Below are 23,154 nucleotides of genomic sequence, written 5' to 3'. Positions count from 1 at the left end.
GATCTCTTCATTCATACCTCCTGGTTTCTGATGTTATACATTGACTTGCTGGCAATTTGGTCACTTACTCACAAAGTCTACTATATCTCTTTTCATGCCATTCCTCCAATAGACTTCCCGCATATCACGGTAAATCTTAGTGACACCAGGATGAATAGAATATCTGGAGTTATAGGCTTCTGCAAGGATATGTTTTCTCAACTCACCCACATCAGGAACACACAATCTACCTTTATAGCGAAGTACACCATCTCCCCCTTGGGAAAAACCTCCACTCTCTAATTGTGGACTACGCCATTAAGTTCATGCAATATTGGATCACTGTCTTGCTTTTTCTAAACCTCCACTGCCATGGAAGATTCTGCCCCATTCTAAACTGTTACACCACTGTTTGATATGTTTGTAAGGAGAACTCCTAAGCGAGCAAGCATGTGAACGTCCTTAAAATGGCTCCTTCCTTTTTCATCAATATGGGCTACACTACCAAAAAATAATCTACTAAGAGAATTTGCTACTACATTTCCCTTACAAGGATGATATTGCACGCTCATATCATAATCCTTAAGGAAGTCAAGCCATCTCCTCTGGCAAAGATTCAACTCTTTCAGGGTGAACTCATACAGAATGCTTTTATGATCGGTGAACACATCTACATTAATACCATTCAAGTCGTGTCTCAATATCTTGAGTGCAAACACCACTGTTGCATGCTCGAGGTCATGAGCTGGATAGTTCTTCTCATCCACCTTAAGCTGTCTATAGGCATACACTATAACCTTATCTCATTCTATCAAGACACAACCTAGGCCAACTATGGATGTATCACAATAGATCACATAACCATGTGAACCCTCTGGTAGAGTCAAGACACTAGCTTTAGTCAATCTAGTTTTCAATTCTGCAAAGATTTTCTAACAATCATATGACCATTGAAACTTAACCATCTTCGAGTAAACCTAGTCAATGGTGAGGCTATGGATCAAAATACTTCCATGAACTTTCTATAATTAGCCGCTAGACCTAAGAAACTTCTTATATCAGTAGCAGAGGTAGGTCTGGGAGATTGTTTCACTGCTTCTATCTTCTATTAATCTACTCAGATCCCTTCGCTAGATGTAATGTGACCAAGGACAGCAACAAATTACAACCAAACCTCTTATTTTCTAATCTTAGAGAATAATAGGAGATCCTTGAGATTCTGTAGAAAAATTCTCAAATGACTCACGTGTTTTTCCTCATTCCTAGAATAAATGAGGATATCATCAATGAAGACGATAATAAACAAGTCCATGTAATGTTTGAACACTCTGTTTATCAAATCCATGAAAGTTGTAGGAGCATTAGTTAGTAAAAGCGACATAACTACAAATTCATAACGACCATACAGAGTTCTTAAGGATGTTTTGGGAATGTCGCAAATCTCTGACTCTCAGCTGATGATAACCTGATTTGAGTTCTATCTTTGAAAAATGTCTAGCACCTTGAAGTTGGTCAAAGAAGTCATCAATATTGGGGATGGGATACTTATTCTTGATCGTTACCTTGTTCAACTATCTATAGTCAATGCACATTCTGAGGGAACCATCTTTTTTCTTTGGGAACAACACTAGTGCACCCCATGGGGAAATACTTTGTCTAATGAAGCCCTTATTCAGAAGGTCTTTCAACTGATTTTTCAATTCTTTAAGCTCTGCTAGAGCCATTATGTAAGAAGGAATAGAAATAGACTGGTTATCAGGAAGGATATCAATTCCAAAGTCGATTTCCCTTTCGGGCGGGATCCGGGAGGATCTTCTGGAAATACTTCTAGAAACTCACAGACTACTGGAACTTAATCAAGATTTGGGGTTTCAGAGATGGAATCCTTAACTCGAACTAGATGATAGAGATAACCCTTGGAGATCATCTTTCTGGCCTTAAGGTAAGAAATAAATTGATCCATAGGTGCTAAGATACTACCCTTTCATTCTAAGATTGGTTCGTCTGGAAACTGAAAACGAACAATCCTGGTTCTTCAATCGACTAAGGCATAACATGAGTGAAACCAATCCATGCCTAGAAAGATATCGAAGTCTTCCATTTCTAAATATACTAGATCTGCTGAGGTGACTTTCTAATAGACTCTGACAGGGCTATTTCTGTATACCCCTCTATCTATTACTAGGTAACCGGCTGGAGTAGACACTGAGAAAGGTTCTAAGAGAGTTTCCAGTCTGACAATGAAGCGGACTTCTATGCAAGGAGTTACAAAAGAAAGAGTATCCCCTGGATCTAAAAATGCATAATCATCGAGGTCGAAGACTCGTAACGTACTAGTGACTACATCAGGAGAACGTTCCTGATCCTGGCGAGCCTGAAGAGAATACAACCTGTTCTCGCGCTGACAGCCACCTGTACCAGATGAGTTACCCTGCTAATTTGGGTGACTTCTTGGTGCTTCTAAACTTCTATACTGAGCTTTTCCATTACCACCTCCTTGACCCTGTCTAGAAGGGCAATCTTTCAACATTTTACCGGACTGACCGCACCCAAAACATCCTTCTTTTTCTGCAAGACACTCGCTGAGATGGTTCTTACCACACCTAGGGCAAGTGGGGTAAGTCTTGGGGCCTGAAATACTTGCATGATACTTAGAACCTGGTGCTTTACCCTTCTAGTCATACATGTTCTTGGAGGATGGAACACTAGCTGATGAAGGGGCTAGAGCTAAAAAAATCTGCTAACTCAGCAAACGACTTCTGCAACCTGATTTCTGCTGAGAATAGTCATAGGTCTCAATCCTAGACTTTTTATTCTTCTTAGCTTGTTCCTTAACCTTATAACCCTCAACCGGCTAAGCATCAGTCATAATTCTAGAGATGTTCATATTTCAAAGTAACATAGAATTGCTACACTCAGTTTTCACCAAATTTGACGCTCCATACAAGAACTTATTCATGTGAGCCCTGGAGTAAGCAACCATGTGAGGAGTATACGTGGAGAGTTGTTTAACTTCAGCACATACTCTTGGACTATCATGTTACCTTGCCTCAAGTTCATGTATTCCTGAGCCTTTGCATCTCTCAACTATTTTGGGAAGAATCTGTCAAGAAAAGTCTCACTAAAGCAATCCCAAGTGATAGGAGCTGCATTTGCACCCCTATTATCCTTTCAGTGAGTGTACCAAATATGAGCATCCTTCAACTGGTATGATGCCGACTCAACCCGATCATTCTCGCCTGCATTACCTCAAAGATCTTCTTGAACTTATCTAAGAAATTATGAGGATCCTCATTAGACTTTGATCCTAGGAACTCAAGCGGATTCATCCTAACAAAGTCACGGACCCTTGCTACTGCAGATCCACCATTTTCATTCATAGGAGCATAATTCAAATTGTTCTGGTTGGTCATACTCTGAGCCAACATCTGTATGGCATTTCTCAACTCAGCATTGGACACTTCTTGATCTGGGATAGGAGGAGCTGTGTTTGCATAGTTTGCATTGACATTCCTAGCGTTAGCTCTACGAGGATGCATGATCTGGAACGCGGAACATCAAGTAAGAATGGGATTAGATCATACCTTACGCACAATAAGAGTAACAACAAAGTAAACTTTTCCTAATACACTTCTTAACCTCTCTCTCTCATTAGATACGGTGCACTTCACACCCATGAAAAGGAATCTACTTAGTGCGGCTTTTCAGACATCCCAAGACTCATAAACCTAGCTCTTATACAAGGTTTTATCACGCCTCAAGCTACCCCCGAAATGCGGAAATGGAACCTAGGATCACAAGTGATCCCAAGTTAACCCTACTTGCATGATCATGAGCATACTAAAGATAATAAACTGAATGCATAAGCTAAAACATATTTTATATTGAAAAGATGGGGAGTAGCCATATTCTACGATATATTTAAATTTAGGAGTTTAATATAAAGAAGTAATAAACTCACTACTATGCTGAAACTAACTATGTCTTAAAATAGCCTCTAAACCGGACTAGAAATACTGGGACAAACCTCAGCTAAGTCTAGCAAAAAGTTAAACTAAAAGAATAAATACTAAAAAGAAACTCATGACTATTTTCCTCGGAGAATGAGGACTAACGATTGAATCTGCTGAACTTGAGATCAGAAATTGATCTATGCGTCATCTGGGTGCTAAAAACCTGAACCTATATCACGAGCGCACGTACGCGTCAGTACTTGAAAGTTCTGAGAATGCATGATAGAGTCTTACTGAACATTAAATATACTGATAAATGGTCAATGCGAAGAGTCTCAATTGAACTCTGGCAGCTACAAATAACCTATAATAAAACCACATTAGCTAAATGTAGAATCCAATCTATACGCCCCATCGAGAGGACCCAATATACCCTACCAAAGGTATAAAGGCATGATGGTGTGATTATTAAACTAATTGCTCACAGAGGGGACTACAACCTACTTAGGTAGTAATTTTGGGACTACTGGGTACGCTGAACCCTAGTCCAACTCGGTATTATACTACTCCCAATTAATTATGTAAATTAACTCATTATGACTGAGTTTCTATTAATATTGGATAGCTCAAAACTGAACATGCAAACAGAGAATGCAACATTTAATCTGATAATGATGAATTTGAAACTGAAACATGTATAATCGTATAACTAAAATAGTCTGACCTAGCGTGTGTAATTCAAGAACAAAAGAAATATACAGCTAGGGTTCTGAAATTCATGCGATAATCTAAGTAATAACATATTAATCTTATTTGGAATATATATTTTAACCAAATCATGAAGTTCTGCTACAATTCTAGGAACCCTAGGTTTATTCATGATAAGAGAATAAAGAATTGACTTAAAACTAGGGACCCAATGGGTTAAAGGAACCCACTAGTAAAATCTCACATACCTAGTGATGAAATCCACTGAAAAATATTGAGATTTTGGGGCTAGAACTGAGGGAATCTTGTTGCATTCTTGAACTAGGGTTTTGATCTTTTTCTTATTTCTAGCTTCTAATTTTCCAACTTTTGATTGAAGATTCACTAACGTAAGTTTTAGTTATGTTTCTAGTCTTAAACTGACTAAAATCTAATGATTTAGGCTCAAAATAATGTATCTTAGGGTTTAAACAAAGTGGAAAAGGACCAAAAGATCCCTGGGTTAGTTATTGTCAGACCAACTGATGTCAGGACTGACCGTCCGTCGTTCCCTCGATGTTCCATCGTTCCATTGACGGTCCATTGTTTGGTTTGTAGGTTGGGTCTGTTCGATAGGCCTTTATTAAAACGGGCATAAATTTATACTCGGAGGTCTAATTTTATAAAGGGTTGTGTCTATGGAAAGCTAATTCAATTATCTATATGTGCGTATATAATGTGACACCTAACTCATTTATGCTAAGAGTTATGACAATTTAAAGTTTACCCAATTGTATTTCCCCCTTAACAATCTGTTAATTCCCACCTACGGTCAGACCTACGTACCGTGGTTCCACCTACGGACCGTGCTGGTTATCGGTGTCTCTTGTCACAAAGTGGGTCAATGGGGTATCGATCGATGGTCACAAAGTACGGACTGTAGTCTAACCTACGAACCATAGGTCCATCTCTCAATCATGACTTAACCAAATTTCCTAGGCTGATATTTTTGGGGTTTTCGACCCCATTGACGGATATACTAGACAGAACGTCAGTTAGTCTACAGTCAGTTGATGTCCACCATTGGTTGCACTTGCAGATTTTTCTTAAAAGGTGGTTTTTGGTCTGTTTTGGATATGGGGTGTTACAACGACCCGTCCGGAAATTAGTCTTTTGATGTTAGTGTTTAGTGTTGTGTTAAGGAAGTTGGTGTGTTGTTTATGCTCTAAAACATTTACAGGTGAACCTATTAACTAAATAGACTTGTGTAGGGGTCAAACATCTGGTCTTTACTCCCCAAGGACCATCCTAGGGTTCCTTGAGGAGGAACCTACGTTAAACCCCAAAAGCTGCCAAAAAGAGGTAAACTACGGCCATGACATATAGCAAGTAGCACCACTTACGCCTCGTAAGTCAATACTTACCCTAGGGAGCCTTATATCCCATGCACAAGTCTCAGTCACCAACAATGGAGTGAAATTATGCCCCATAACCCAAACTATTATCCATAGGTGGGTGGTTTGTAAGTCATACATGCAATCTTTCTTCCAATCGGCCAAGTGAAGGGTGGTTTGGTGAAAATCCCCTTCTATTGGTAAGGTTTTTGGACGTTTTTAAGTCCTTTTGGGTAATTTAAGAGTATTAAAAAATTTATCCTCATTTAGATTTCATCTTTCAAATCCAAAGCATTTCTTTCGAAACTTCACTCTAGAAACTCTCTTGGAGTCCAAGGTCAAGTTGGAGCTAGGGTTGAAGATTTAAAGGTGTTTCTTATTAATTTTCATGGGATTCTTAAAGATTTAGGTATGGTGACTGTTCATCTAGTTTTTTCTTTCACCCTAGAGTCAATTTCAAAAAAGCTCCTTAAGTTTTCAAGTATATGAAAACTAGGATTTTTACTCAAATTCATGGGTTCTTTCTCTAAATTGTTTTAAAAGGTTTCTAATGACATTTTATGGTTATATTTTTGCCATATTGGTTATTGAAAGTGAAAATACTCCATGAACCATGATTTCTCTTTATTCTCAATTTATGCCTTATATAAAGTGTGTTATCTAGATAATGAATGCATGTGATTATAAAGTGTTTAAATTGTGTAGATTGTTGATGCATGCTATTATATATGCTATTAATGGTGAAAATTTTGTCCTGTTGATACATGAGATTTTTGTACTTGAAGGAAAGATTTGAGAAATTTTTTATTGATATAGAATTCACTATCTTATGTTGATCCACTTGAAAGGTGGAGGTGTTTACTTAATGCATCTCTTTTTAATATATGTTTGATATCTCTATGGTTGTGTCATTATTATGTATAGTATGAAATGGAGTTATAATTGAATTCTTATTCTTGAATGATGTTGATTAATGATTCATGATGAAGTTTCTAAGAACATGTTAATGAATGTAGAGTCTATTGAAATGTTATTCTCGATTGAACTTTAATTAATGAATGAGAGGTGGGGCTTGAGATGGATAGTCATCAATGATTTGAGGCAGGGTGTCTACTAGCAATCTCAATACCTCCATTTAGTTATCTGATGAATTAATGAAGGGAGGGGATGGATGCTTATCCATGAGTTGAGACACGGTATCCAATAACAATTTATTTTCCATAAATGAATGAAATAATCTATGGGAATGTAGGCTAATATGGAGAGGATTTTAATGAGATGGGTGCTCATCCATGAGTTTAGGCAGGGTATCTAGTAGATGTCTCTTGCGGTAAATTCCTATCAATGAGCTGAGGCGAGATATCTAGTAGCAACCTGCTTATCCCACAACTATGTTCCCACATAGATCTATAGCTAGTGGATCTACTTAATCTCAAGATCTAGAATGATACCTTATCCAAGTAGGGATCCCTTATCAAGTGAGGGCGACACCGGGACTCCATGATTTAGCTCTCCTGGTCTATGTTGGTTAAATTCCTATTCCCTTATGTTAGATATCATTATGGTTTCTTGATAGGTTTTACAAAGTGTAGGTAGAAATATGTGATGATACCTATACATTGCACGAGTAGTCTTAGAGAGGTTAATAGTGAGTACATTTAAATCCTAATGACTAATAATAGAATGTTCTCTTGATGAACCGATGACTTTCCATGCATGTTAATGAAGAATGTTGACTTTGAGTCTAATTGAGATTTTGAATGCTTTACTTGGAATATGTGCATGTCTTACCTTCCTTGTCATGAATTTATGATTTACAACTCAGGGGTACACTGTGGTCGTGACAGATCACATGATTTAACACTATGATATTCTCCTTCGTTTCTTCTAGAACTCTATCTTGCTCAATGATCTTTTAAAGAATGATTGGTAGGGAATCTACAACTCGATTGTTCTCACTATCTCTAGATTTTTCTGCTCATGAGGGAGTATGTAACTCCCTTTTTTGTTGCACTGGACTTCTACCTCTTAAATTTTGGTTGACAACTCATCCAGTTGAGTTGCCAGTGCAGTTATTATGAAGTACCTCTTGACTTTTTTGATGATCTCAACCAATTTGCCTCCATTTCTATTAGTCATACTCACAATGTCTTCTTACAATAACAACATAAAGCCAAATAAAATTGAAAATAAAGTAATTATCACTATGACTAAGCAAGAACAAAATTTCTACTTAACTAATAATTCTAAAGAGACACCATTCCTTGGTAGCAGTGCCATTTACATCGTTGATGTCATCAAGACACTTCAGCCAATACTAAGCGTTGACAGTTGTCAAATAGTGCATAACCCAACGAAGGGTTGGGTTCGTTCCCCCAGGGAGTGGTATTAACAATATTTCAGCCAAACATAAATTATGTAACGCAGGCATAGCTACATGAAATTATCGAATAAAAACATAATATTAGAGGGGCTGACCGAAGTGTCAATTAACAATGTGGGGTTTTGCTATCGAATTAACAACTAAAAACAGTAAAACAATAAAAAGACTAATGGGAAACGAAATTCATGGGATATGACTGGAATATGAGATAAAAGACACCAAAGGGTAATTATTATTCAAAGTATACCACTACATATATGTAAGTAGTCTAGACTCTAGACTTTAGTGGGGCTAAATTTTCTCTCAACCAACTTACCCCGAATTAACTCGGTTTCTCTCGAATACCGAGTTGTAGCCTTTAAGCACAGCCTCCGCCTTAGACCAATCACTCTCTCGAGCTGAAAGTGTAGAAAATGGACTAGGATTCACTCTCTCGAGTAGAAGCCACGATGACCCAATAATCACAGACTATCAACTTTGTAGTCTTAATTTTAAAACCCCTCTCTCGAGCAATCAAACATCACCAAGGTCATATCTTATTTGCAACAACCTCATTTAGTTCAAACTCAAAAACTAAGTGAAATCACATTTAAACATGGAATATACTAACAATAATAAACACCCAATAATAGATTTAACTTATATTCACAAAATCACACCCCCTAGAATTGGGGTTTTAGTTAGACATAGTGAAAAGGAGGAAAATGATAAAATCAAAGTAACATCAACTGAGTATGAGTTATTTTCACTTCAATAAAGTCTCGGATGAAGAATTTCAAACACCCACTTCGATTTTTTTCTAGGTGAGAATGTTCAAGTTTTAATGGCTTAAAAGCAAAGTTTCACATAAGCTCTGAAAAACTCAAAATAGAAGCTGAGTCTAAAAACTGTTGTACAAAACTATAAAATTGGATACTAAGTTAAAAATATTAATGAGTATTTATAGTTTTAAAAATGTTGTACTACGAAGAACCACCTCACTGCAGATAGTCGGGGTCGTCGATTAACTCGGTTATCTAACTTTTGGTATATTTATCTCCATCTTGTGTTAGCCTTCAACATTTTTGTATTTTGGATCATTGGATGACATATTGCTGCTTCGTAGAACTTCTTGTCTACACACCGACTGCTCCATTTCACCGCCGATTTAATCTTTTCCTTCAGGTGTCAGCTCATAAGAACAAAACGCGAGGATGAGACTTTTGGCGACAAACCGAACGGGGTTGGCGATCCTCAAATCTTAATTTGTTTGTTCTTTTAGTTGCTTTTGTTCCTTTTTGTTCCATAGTGTCCATGCCTTGTCTCTAAGATAAAAATACTTGAAACTGAAGGTTATAATCAGTTTCATAAACAAAATATGTATTTGATGACACTAAACCTATTAAAATATAGCCCTAAATGAGTCCAAATCGTGAACTCATCAATTATCAAGCAAAAGTTCCTTTTGTCTCTCTGAAAAACAAGACAAGCTATCAAACACTGTAAGAGACCTGATTGAATTATCAAATGTGCCTTTAGTTGTTGACCATCCATTTGTGTCTTGTGTCTTTTAAATTATTTCTTTTTTATTCCAGTAAACAATGAGCATATTTAACTTGACTGTACAGAATATGATTGGAGTCTGTATTAACTAGATTTATTCCATATAGTGGGCAATAGAGTTATTTCTTTGGCTCTTTCTATAATACAGGACGTAAGATTCAGAGTTTAAGCATTGTATGTTGTTGGAGTCTGTATGCATATGTTGCTTGAAAATAGTGAAAAACAGTTGGAAAATCTTGTAGAACAGGTCGTGGTTTTTCCTCCCTTGAGCAAGGAGGCTATCACATAAAACTTCTTGTTGTTCTTACTATTAACTTTAGCTTTTAGTGCCTTAAAGTGTGATAAGGGCATGATTTTGTAGTGTGTGGTGGAATTGCATAAACTATCAATATTGAATATGTGTATTCCATTCATCAGTTGTTTCAAACTAAGTTAGTATTTTTTTCCCCAGTAGTTCGCTCAATACCAATAGTTAATGCGTTTTTGTGCCACACTAGACCTCGTACAAGCTTCTGCATTATATATCTTTTTGGACTTAAGTCATTTAATATGCTTGACTATAACATATTGCTTAAGTTGGTCCAATTCAAGACTGACCGTTATTATAAATAAAATTAGGTTATGTTTGAATATATGTAGGTTAGTAATTAGTGAGAGCAGAGAAGTAAATAATACCTTGATTGCAAACATTCGTTTACGGGAAGTATGAGCAAACAAAGAGTTCAATTATAAAGTTTAAAGAACGAACACAGGATCATTCAGGAATTTGGACTATATAGGTTCTAATAAAAAATAATAGTCATCTGGTTGAGAATATCATTAAATAATAAAATCGTACTCTCTCTAACAACCTAACGCTTTAGATGAGACCGTTACACACATCAACATGGTATAAGAGCAACACCAACCTCACCCAATATTTGTGCCCCCAAAATCAAAAATTTTCACACATAAGATACTAAGCACTGGGTTTGTGGTTGGGTGTTAAGCACTCGGTTTGTGGTTGGGTGTTAAATAGTAAAAAAAGACTTATTCTTGGGGGCTAATGAGATATGTGAACTCTTTATAAAACATGGACAATCCTTCTCAATTTAACCTATCTTTTGGGGTATGAGTAAGGCCTAAGACCTAATATAACATTGTATCAGAGTAGGTGGTGTTTTTGGATCGGAATCTCACCATAACCCAGATTAAAATTCCACGTGCATGACCCATGGAATGATGCGGGAAAAGACATACCTCAAGCTCAGCCAAGAACAAAATATTTGAATGGAAAATAAAGCTAGCAGACAGAAAGTGTTCTTGAATTGTAGGCTCTTTTTCTTGTATTATCAATCAGTAATGATTCCTTTCAAATAGGTTTACAACTCAATTAAAATGCTAAATTAAAAAGGAACTAACTCAGTAGTGCTTTCAACTTAAAGGAGAATTTTAAAGACTAAGTTAAAGTGCAATACAATAGAAAAAGAATGTTGCAGTAACTTTTCTCTTATTTTGTTTGAATCATTTGTTTGGTGCTGCAAACCTTCAATATGCTATCTTCTTTTTCCACCAACACGGGAATAAAATGGAAGCGAATGTTTGTGTTCATTACTCTTCCATGAAATGTAGGATTCTTATCCACAAAAATTGTAGATCTGTTTTCGCAATAAATTTTGGTTGCTTTCTATTGCTTGAAGTTCAGATCAACCGAAATTGTTGGAAAATATATATACGCACAACGGAAGCATATTTTGATCTTTACTACTTACATAAATAATAGATAACAAATATCGTTTATGCTATACCATACATCAGGCTAAAACATATGTACAAAGTGAAATTTAATTCGATAAATATCTCTTGAAGTGTGAACAAATACCTTCAAGCGAATTTACAATATAGACGGACCTTAAATCATATCTACAAGATAAACAATAACTATGGTCTTCTACAGTGATCCCAAGTCACAATCGAACTCTCTCAATACTAGGGTGGACAAGTATCGAATGAAAAATTAATCATTATCCCTTTTCTAGGTTAAAAGAATCCCTATTTATAGAAATTTCCTCATAATCTAAGAAAGACTAGAAAACCTTGTTTTTCTAGAATACTAGAAAAATCCATATTATTCCTCCTTTTTCCATAGAAATAGAATTTTGAGTTCTAGTTAAATAGGGCCCAATATGGAGAAGAGAATTAATTACTGAAGCTTTCTATTATGAAAATAATTCCAAATAATTAATTTGAATTATTCTTACCATAATAAATTATAAATCATTCCACTACAAATTCGTAATTGCACTCCTCTATTTCGTAATTCCCCATTAAACACTTATATAATTTCCATGTTAAGATTTCAGATATTAATAAATAAATTAAATTTACATGCAAATTTAACTTGATGATTAATATCCTTTAGAGCACTACTGAATTTATTTCATGTGTCAGATTCATAAATCCACTTGAAAGATTTGACACGATGAAAACTTATATGTTTCTCCAAAAGGCATATCAATTAATCTTTATAAGGATACATGAATTTCATCAACTAACTTATTATTTCACTAGTATATATTATTATCATCCTACTTACTAGGCATATTGACTAATCTCAGAGTCTTACCTTTTAATAAATCAAAACAATAATTAATGTATACATATCATAATAGTTATATCAAGACTAAGAATATAAGTAAATTTAATAGTTTAAATAATATATTTTTATCAGTCAGTCTAAAACAACTATCTCTACTCGGTACTGTTCAATACATACAAAATGTACTAGCACAAGAAGTTGAAATTATACTGTTCCCATAATCAGGATAAATTACATATAATCTTATGCTACAATCGTACCCGATGGCACGTCCAATTTCCATCCTAAATTGTGAACTAAAAACTTTCTACTTATAAGAATAAATGATTTGATCATTTGTGTATAAGCTAAAACTCTACACACTTAATCATCTATTATATAAGTAAATAGACACCATAAACGACTACATGATCTATTGAAATTGAGCAAATCTTTATTCTCTAATAAATACTAATTCTTAACGTATGGTTAATAGTATACATCTCAACAATATCCCACTTAGACTTTTAACCATCACAATTGTTATAATGTACTATATCTAAATGAATGGTTAATAGTATATACCCTAACAATCTCCCATTAAGATATTTAATCTTGTAAATTGTTAGAATACTATGTCTAAACACATGATTAATAATACATACCCTAAAAATCTCCCACTTAGACTCTTAACTATGCATTTACAACTTTCACATGAATTCCTTTATTTCTTATCGAGAGAGAATTTACCAAGCTATTTTCTCATGCAATTTTGTCTACTAGTGCTTCGTCGTAAGAAATTGATTTTGTACTACATCTTGAGAGACTTTATTATGAAACTCTCCCAGACTGTACTTCCTTTTACGAGCTCTATCATAGAAATTCCCTAAAGCGTACAAAATAAATCAATCATCATTATGATTATCCCACTACGACTAAGTACGATTATTATAATCATACTTTCATGTTTTTGAGTTTTAATATTTTCTTTAAAATCTTTCGATATCGAAATGCTAACAACTTTTCATGAAGTGTTCTTTTAATATGCTCAACATCACTCTCATTACTAGATATAATTGACTTATTTGTTATTTGTTTGTTCAATTCCTGTAAAACTAGTTTAGTTCCAAGAACATGATTTATTAAATGACCCTTTTCTAGAAAGGAGACAGCTGAGTTAACAATTGTCTTATTTTCTTTAGGACACGAGTAAATTCTTTTTCAGTCGTTAGGATATCCAATCAACACACACATTCTGTTCTTAATTCTAATTTTCTTATTCTCCACTCAGCACATGTGTTGGACAATCCTATATCTGAATATGTCACTGATTAGACTTACGTCAAATCTAACAGGTACTATAGTTGTTCAAGGTACTTATTTGAAAAAAATAAATTCAGAATGTGATATGTATTAATTAGAACATATCCTAAAAGAAGAAAAATAACTAATAATAAGTCAATAATTAATTGTTGCATCTTCATAAGAGTCTACTTCTTTTCTCTTCTACACCAATCTATCATAGAGCTATTGATATGCAATTATTCTACAAGAGATAGGAGTCATGAGCTCTGCAAAGAGGTTTACATTACTATAATCAGATTGTAGTGATTTCATATATTTTTCATGATGTTATATTAGTTTGTCTTAAATATTATGATCAGTTTATCAAGATATTCAAACTTCCAAAGCATCAAAAAATGTATATTCATATAATGTGTAATAGTTTCTGGAAATCTTAGAATACTCAAAATTACCTCTTGCCCGAATTTTCATTTACCTCACAAATCAAGATAGAATAATTCTAACTTATCACTATCACCTTTTCCTTTTTAAGAGGGAAAGTCTCTTAGTTATTGTTCCTTCTAAATAGAAATCCCATGTTGGTAGAAATTCATTTTCAATGAACCGTTATGTCCATCCATTAAGAAATCTCGAAGTCCTATTCAAAATAAATAACTTAGACGCTAGTGTATAATAAGTTTCATTCAATTTAAAATACACTTTACAATAACTTTCATTCAATTTAAAAAATACTTTCTCTTATGAGATAGATTAATAAATTTCAATTTATTTGAGATAAGATTAATAAAAGAATCATGCATCAATATACCACAATAAATAAAATATTTATCAAACTCAATGATACTAGTTAGAAAGTGAAAATACTTTCTTCTAACATAAGGCATATGTACAACACATTCTTTGAATTAATATCTTATCGCTACCAAAAGAAAATCTTAAGTAGTACCAAGTGGGTGCGTAAAGTTTATTGAGAATATGAGACACAATACTTTAAATAGATCATAATATTGCGAATAATCCCAAATAACAAAATTCAGGGCTCATTAATGCTTATATATTCATGAATCTTGAATAGTCAATCGTTGGGATTGGAGAACTACTTATTCAATACACATGTATAATGACAAATATTCACTCCATAAAATTATACAGACCTAACTCAGTTTGAGAGTCTACTGTTAGTTTAAGTCAAGTGAAGATCATCTAGCTACATTGATTCAATCTTATATTACTCAGTTTAGTAGAGTTAATATAGATTATCAAAACTAGACGATTAAATACGTACTGACTTGTATCAATTTCATCTGATGGGCAGGAAGATCTAAGGCAATGCATAAAACTAATACTTCACTACTATTTAATTAAATATGACAAAAAACTCATATAACAATCGAAAAGAATAATTTCTTACTATGTCGTTCTTAAGAATCTACAAAATTGTTGATCAATCGGAGTTTTTTTTTCGAACTCCAAAACTATAATCAATTTGGTTGAAAATGTTTTTTAGCCATAATAAAATTTAAGATTTTCCTGCTAAGTAAGTTTTATCATATATCATCATTTTGTGAAATACATGAATCAAGAATAAAGAATGAAAATCTAAAATTCCTAAAGAAAGAGCATGTTGATGTATACATTGAATATTGAAATTCAAAACACACCTCATAGATATTCATGCATCTTAAACAATAAATTTAAACAATAATGGCTATTCATGCAACATACATTTGTGGTGTCAGATATTCACTTCAATAAATTTATAACAAAAGCTAACTAAGATGGAGAATATATGTTAATTTTAGTTATGTGAATATCATTATCCCTACATCCATTGATCGAATGAAATATTACTCAGTTTAGCAGGGTTAATATAGACAACCAAACTAAAGATTAAACTTTAATGACTTCTATTAATTTTATCCGATAGGGAGGAAAGTCTAAGGCAACACATGAACTTAATACTACATAAAAATTTAGTCATGAAGACCATAGAGAATAATCTCTATCACCACTATATTTTAATCGAGTAATTGTTCATTAAAACTAATTTTAAAAATATAAAGAAATATCAAAAAATCATTATCTAAATGAGCTCAAATTGATAATTAACTTCATAACAATGAGTAATTCAAATTTGATCGTTTCTGATGAACCTTTCAAATATCAGATCAATCGGAGTTCAAAATAATATTTATCTCCAAAAATATTATCAAATTCAGGTTCAAACAATTTGAGAAAAAATGAACAGATCTACATCCTTATAATATATATAATTATGTTAACTTATCAGGTGTAATCATGTACCAAATATGACATAAATATAACCAATATAAAGGATGTCATTCAAACTAAATCACATTAAATTCCAAGGAACAACTTAAAAATCATTTTAACGACCTCAAAGAGATATAACCACATAGCAATGAGTGCTTCTTACTAGGACTTTATGAGTTTACCAAATCTTAGGTCAATAAGAGTCTATAAAAAATATTTATTTCCAAATCTATGACCATATTCAAATTCAAGTGATTTAAACATCTTTAGGATTGAAACAATATTACCTACATTCTTATATCAATCATGTCAAATAACCATGTGCAATCATGTTCCAAATTTAACATAGAAATAACTAACATAAAGAATGATCTTACCATATTCAAATCAAATTTTAATCCGACAAACTAACTAAATCCATTTAAACGATTTTCGTTGGAACCATCAAATTTCAAGTCAATCAAAAATCATAAAATTCATGACCACCCAAACTATGACTAAATTTAAAAAATTAATCGTTTTAGGAATAGTTAAAGATTAAAATAACTTGATTCAAAATTTCACCTTGTCTCATGAGCATAAAACATATATGTGTCCTGTCTCTCGGCTAAGACACACAATTAACCGCTTTACAACATATTGTTCTCTCAATTAATACACTCAAAAAATCAAGATATAATATTTCTTCCTCTCAAATAGTGAAAACCTTTAATATCTCTTCTCATAAATTAATTGAAAATTAATTTAAGTGTTACTAGTATCTAAAGGTATATCTCCTTTCGACTAACAAACATTTATTAGCATACATTTATGAAGAACAATCCATGCATGATACGTTGAGGATATTCTAATGACTCATATAAATAGATCATAATCGTAAATCCTATTTATAATCATAATTCATATATAGATATAATATTACATGTATAAAACTTTAAGAATTTTCAATGATTTTAAATAAATAGACAACGTTAAGCAAAACTATTTATTAATCATAATTTCTTATTTTATATAATATTATATATATAGGTGTAATTGTACCATGCTCATAAAATTATCCACTCAATAGAAAAATCAAGTTTAACTGCGTCTTGAACAAAATTTAGTCGCTACCGTCACTTCTATAACCAATCTTTCAATTTTTTAATAAAAATAATAATTGAAATTAATTTAGAGAATCTTGGCCAAAAAAAAAAAAATCGCACATAAGAGACGTGTATTGCCATGGTGACAATTGGATACCCTAGGTACCGCCTGCAGCCAACATGTACAAAGTTAATTTATTTATGAATTTTTAAAAGCAAAAAGAATAATAATGTGTTCAAAGATCCCACCAAATATAATCCAGTAATCCTCCGCTAGTTAATTTATTCGTCATCTTTTTTTTCCCACTTGAATCAATCGAGTAAAAGGCAACAACAACCTTTTTCATCAAATTGAACCATCAAGCAAAACATTAAAAAAAAAATCAACGAATACTGAAACTCCAAAAATTGTGGTTAACGGAATACAAGGATATATTTCAAAGGGATTTCACACAAAAATCTACGTTATTAATTTAGATGTAAGCATTGCCCATGATGTGTTAATTGTTGGATAACATACATGCAAAGCGGAAGCATATCAAAATATTTATTACTTGAATGAATAATAGAAACAAATATTGTTTATGCTAAAACATATATTATGCTAAAACACATCAACAAACTAAAATTTAATTCGATAAATACCTCTTGAAGCGTAAACAAATACTTTCAAACGAATCTACAAGATAGACCGACCGTAAAACGTATCTACAAGATAAACAACAGTTATGGTCTTTGACAGCGATCCCAAGTCACATCCGAACTCTCTCAACACTTAGGTGGACAAGTATCAAATGGAAAACTAATCATTGTCCCTTTTCTAGTTTAGGAGAATTCCTATTTATAGAGATTTTCTCCTAATCCAAAAAGGACTAGAAATTTAGTTTTTTCTAAAATACTAGAAAAATCCATATTATTCCTCCTTTTTTCATAGAAATAGAACTCTGAGTTCTAGTTAAATATGGACATTATAGAGACAAGAAAATTAATTACCGATGCTTCCTATTATGGAAATAATTCCAAAATATTAATTTGATTTATTCTTAGCCTAATAAATTACAAATCATTCCACTAGAAATTCGTAATTGCACTCCTCTATTTCGTAATTCCCCTTTAAACACTTATGTAATTCCCCATGTTAAGATTTAAGATACTAATCAATAAATTTACTAACGAATTTAACTTAATGATTAATTTCCTTTAAAACACTACTTAACTTATTTTATGTGTCGGACTCATAAAACAACTTGCAAGATTTGACACGATTAAAAGTTATAAGTTTCTCAAAGGGCATATCAATACCATTCGTTCTGCTCGCAACAATCCAATAAGTTCTCCGGGTGAAAAAACATTAGACATTCCATCTTCTGAAATCGACATCAATCTCTATAAGGAGACATGAATTCCACCAATTAAATTATTATTTCACCAATATATATTATTATCATCTTATTTACCAGGCATATTGACCCATCTCAGAATCTCACCTTTTAATAAATCAAAACGATAATTAATATATACAGATCATAATAGTTATATCAGGATTAAGAATATAAGTACATTTAATAGTTTAGAGAATATGTTTTTATCAGTCACTCTATAACAACTATCTCTACTCGGTCCCGTTCAATACATACAAAATGTACTAGCATAAGAAGTTGAAACTATACTGTTCCCATAATCTGGATAAAGTATATATAATCTTGTGCTACAATCGTACCTGATGACATTTCAAATTTCCATCCTACACTGTGAACGAAAAACTTAATACTTATAAGAACCTATGATTTAATCCTCCTTGCATAAGCTAAAACTCTACACATAGTCATCTACTATATAAGTAAATAGACACCATAAACGAATATATGATCTATTGAAATTGAGAAATATTTATTCTCTAATAAATATTATTTATTAACATATGGTTAATAGTATACATCCTAAAAATTCTTCAAAGAAAAATGCATTGACAAGCTGAAGAAGTTGTTGCATTGTAGTCTCCTCTTTAGAAAATAATATTTTACGTTACTTGTTTCTTCTGGCTCCATGTTATTGTATATGATACAAGGATGAACATATTGTCTGATATACCTTTCCAATCATCCACCGAGCCTCCTAAATCACTATCACTTAAGTCTAACAATATGAAATTTTAAACAGGAAAATATGAAATAATGAACATGAAGCCAGATCATATCTAAAATGGCATCAAAATTTACCATGTCTAACTCAACTAAATGAGTCATGATGTTATGTGATTGACGAAAATGGAACAATCACAATAGTCTTTCTCAGGTAGAATACACTCACCCTAATGAATGTACAAACAACTTTGTAGGAGATTCTCTAAACGAAACCCATCACTATGAGCTATGAATTGATACAACGCCTTGCCTCATTCTACCATTGTCGTCGTATACCTTGCCATGGGTATAGAATCTACTACTAATTAAGTTCATAACTAGTCTATGCTAAAAACATTAAAGAATCAACTAAAAAGTAAGACCCTTTTCTACCTATGTTGGTTACGTGGTATATAAAGACTATGAATTATCCGAACTAAAACTCAACCCCAAAATGGTGGTCAATACTACTCCCAAAATGTAACTAGATCATACGTTTGAAAACATTACTCTTTCTTTGGCTTAAGATTATTACTCATAACTAGCTCAAAATCTTTCTTGAAAATCAGAGTTCCCTCCCTTATTTAAATATTAAAAACATTTTTACTCTTGGGAATACTTATTTCCGGTATTGTCTTTTGAAGAACTAAACTTCACTCTTACTCTAACTAAACATAATTCTGAAGTCATTAAAACAAGTTAAAACATTTGTAGAAGACGTTTGAAAGGCTCTAAGAACTCTTTAGACATGGCTCTTGACTTTCCTTGAATTTGAATTTAAGTATTCAAGGTTATGATTTATGTTTATGGATAATTTATAGATGTTTAGAATTCATTTAGAGTAGTTAGAATCAATAGGAAGTGTTAGTACACTTTAGAAGGACTCAGAAGGACTAAACAACCAAAAAAGGGTTAACGCAGGCGACTCGAACACACTGCTACCGCGGGGCGCCAACCACTAAAATTCAGAGACCAATTTTTTGTGCACTACTGGCGCATCCATGGCGCATTGCATCACCCCTCCCCAGGTCAATCCGATGATTTTTTCAACTTGTTTTCTGATTTTAAATCTACTAAACTCAATTATTTTTCTCAATTTCTCTTTAGATTCAGATACCCAATACATATATACAACATTCTAATCAAACACAACTCTTAAATCAATATGATTTCCTGAAAACTCATCAATCTCATCTTAAATTCAAGAACAAAGCTAATTTCAAGAACGTCAAACCTTCAACTTTCTAGAACAGATTTATGCTGAAATAAACATGATTGGCGCGTGGGTGAAAATCTAAATTTATGTGAACTCACACACCTATTTAGGAATCAATCGTTCGAGAAATGACTTTGATTCCACAGGAAATCTCCATGAATGGCTTGCCTTTTTATCCTCTTTTCTCTTCTCTAAAAGCCCTAGTGTAATTATGATGACGTAAAATGAACCAAATAAGTTTAGAACACTAATTAATTACTAAAACTGAAATAACTTAATTGGGTAAGGAAAAAACAAAAATACCCCTCTTAAATACAAGTGAATTTCCGTATCCAGGTAGCTGACTTCAACCAAGCATGTCTTCCTCATTCAATCTCAAAAATTAGCAAACTCGGTTAATTTGAAAAGATAATTCAAAAATATTTCACTGGATACATTATAGCCCACCTAACTCATCCTATAGTAAAAGATATAGTCGTTTGAAAATGACGCAAAACTCATACATGACATAACATTCCAAATTTCAGATTTTCATTCTTTTCAAAAATGGTTCACTCTAATCCTCGCTCTTTCAAATAAAGGGTGTTACACTATGGGGTCGTTTGGTAGAGTGTCTTAGAGAAAATAATGGTTGTATTAGCATGATGTATTAGTAGCACCTTGTTTGGTTCACTTGTCTAACCTATACATAACCAATGCTTTTATTAGTAATATACTCTATTGTGTATTGAAGAGTGTATTACTAATATCATCTATTTTTATGCATTAAAAATGCAATGGGTTCTAATGCATGCATTTACATTATTAAAGACACAATTGCCCTTAAAGGCTTTTTTTACATCCTTTCAACTAGATTTTTGGAGGGTATTTTTTTTTAAAAAAAATTTCTACAAAATTATGTAATGCATAAAATTTTGAGTACAACAAACCAAACACTGCATAAAAAATCTCATTATAACTAATGCAAGCACAACTATTATGAGCATTATTAATACAAGCGTTACTAATACACAATATTTGTTATTATTCTTATACCCTCTACAGACGACCTTTATGAAGGAAAACCATGAGAAATTTCTCTCTTTTGACTCACTAGCATTACCAGAAAATAAATATTAGTAGACAAAATTTCTAAATTTTTTGTAGTTATGATTTAGTGACAGATTGTAAGAAAATTAAATTGTCTAGGAGCTATTTAGCGAAAAATTAAATTTTTAGAAAATTCTTTATTTTCTTGGAAGTACATTTATTTTATATTATTGTCTCATATATTACGCATAAGTGTTTCTTTACATCTTTACCTTTAGTGCTTGATGTTATTACGAGTTTTATGTATACATGATATGTGTTGGATGAACATGATCAAAACAAGTTATTTTTTACTTGATTAGAAGAAAAAGAATAAAGATAAAAGGATGGTTGGGCTAGTCTAAGGCCCTCGTGAAGCAAAAGAAACGTGGTACGATCTTGGAAGGCACATGATTTTTCTTTGTGGGAGAAAGCAAATTCTTTGTATATGTAACTCCTTAAGATATACCTGATTTTATTTGAGTTTGTGGACTGAGTTCTCTTCTGGTTTGATTAATGAGGGCACATGATTCACAAAATGGTTTCCAGGTGTTTAGTTCTTACGTTGATGTAGGAAAGTAAGTCAATAAATTAGATAGGAGGAAAGTCAACTTTCAAGGCTAAAATGTTGCGAGAAATCATTTGAAAATTTCATAATAGTCATGGCATAAAAAAGGTTGAGAAAGGTGTCCATACATTAGGTTATAAACATTGATATAAATCATTGTCATGAATTACCATGCCTGAAAGTTTTTTTTTTACAATGATATTAATTTTGAACCTGTTCAAGGACTAGCAAAAGTCTACGTATGCCATGGTAATATTTAGAAAAAAAATTATTTTCTATTACATTATCACCTCTTATCTTATGCATTATTGTGTGAAAGATCCTTTTCTTGTTTGTTTTGTACTTATTATGAGTTATATTGTAGCCTCATATCTTATGCATATTGTTTAAAAATATTGTTTTGGGGGTGTTTTGTACTTATTACGAGTTTTTGTCTGTAGATTTTTTTTGGATCAACATAATTAAACGAATATAGTTTTCAGTCGACTTGAAACAAAAGAGTTATTTTTTTTGGGGGGGGGGGGGGGGGCTTTTTTGGACACAGTGAAAGCTACACATTACTTAGGACGAATAACACTCAAGGAGTAGAACTGATGTAAATTCGACTTTTGGTTCACTTTCTTTCCTACTTTTCTTTTTTCATTATGAATTTTTGCGCTATTATCAAATAATACTATCACCGTATAAAATCCTTATCTAGCTAATGTTTCGATTTGACCTTTTGTAGAATGAATTTGTGTTATGTATTACTATCATTTGGTAATTTTATTATCTTTATTTGTTTAACTATAGATTGATGTTGTTAATTGAAAGGCTTGTGATTGACTATGTTATTATATTTTGTTGTTCTCGAGGAAATTGTGATATTAGGTTTTAGTTGAGCAACATCACTTCAAAGCGTTAAGATATTAATGACAAATTCTAAATTGAAGGTTAAAAATAACAAAGCTTTGATGCAATTTAAGTGAATAGATTAATTGTTTAGCTAATAAGGTTCACTCAAGAGAAAACATTAGAAAA

This window comes from Solanum lycopersicum, chromosome 7 (genome assembly GCF_036512215.1).
Source record: "Solanum lycopersicum chromosome 7, SLM_r2.1".
Lineage (NCBI taxonomy): Eukaryota > Viridiplantae > Streptophyta > Magnoliopsida > Solanales > Solanaceae > Solanum > Solanum lycopersicum.
The sequence above is the reverse complement of the archived record's forward strand: the minus strand, read 5'-3'. Positions refer to the sequence as shown.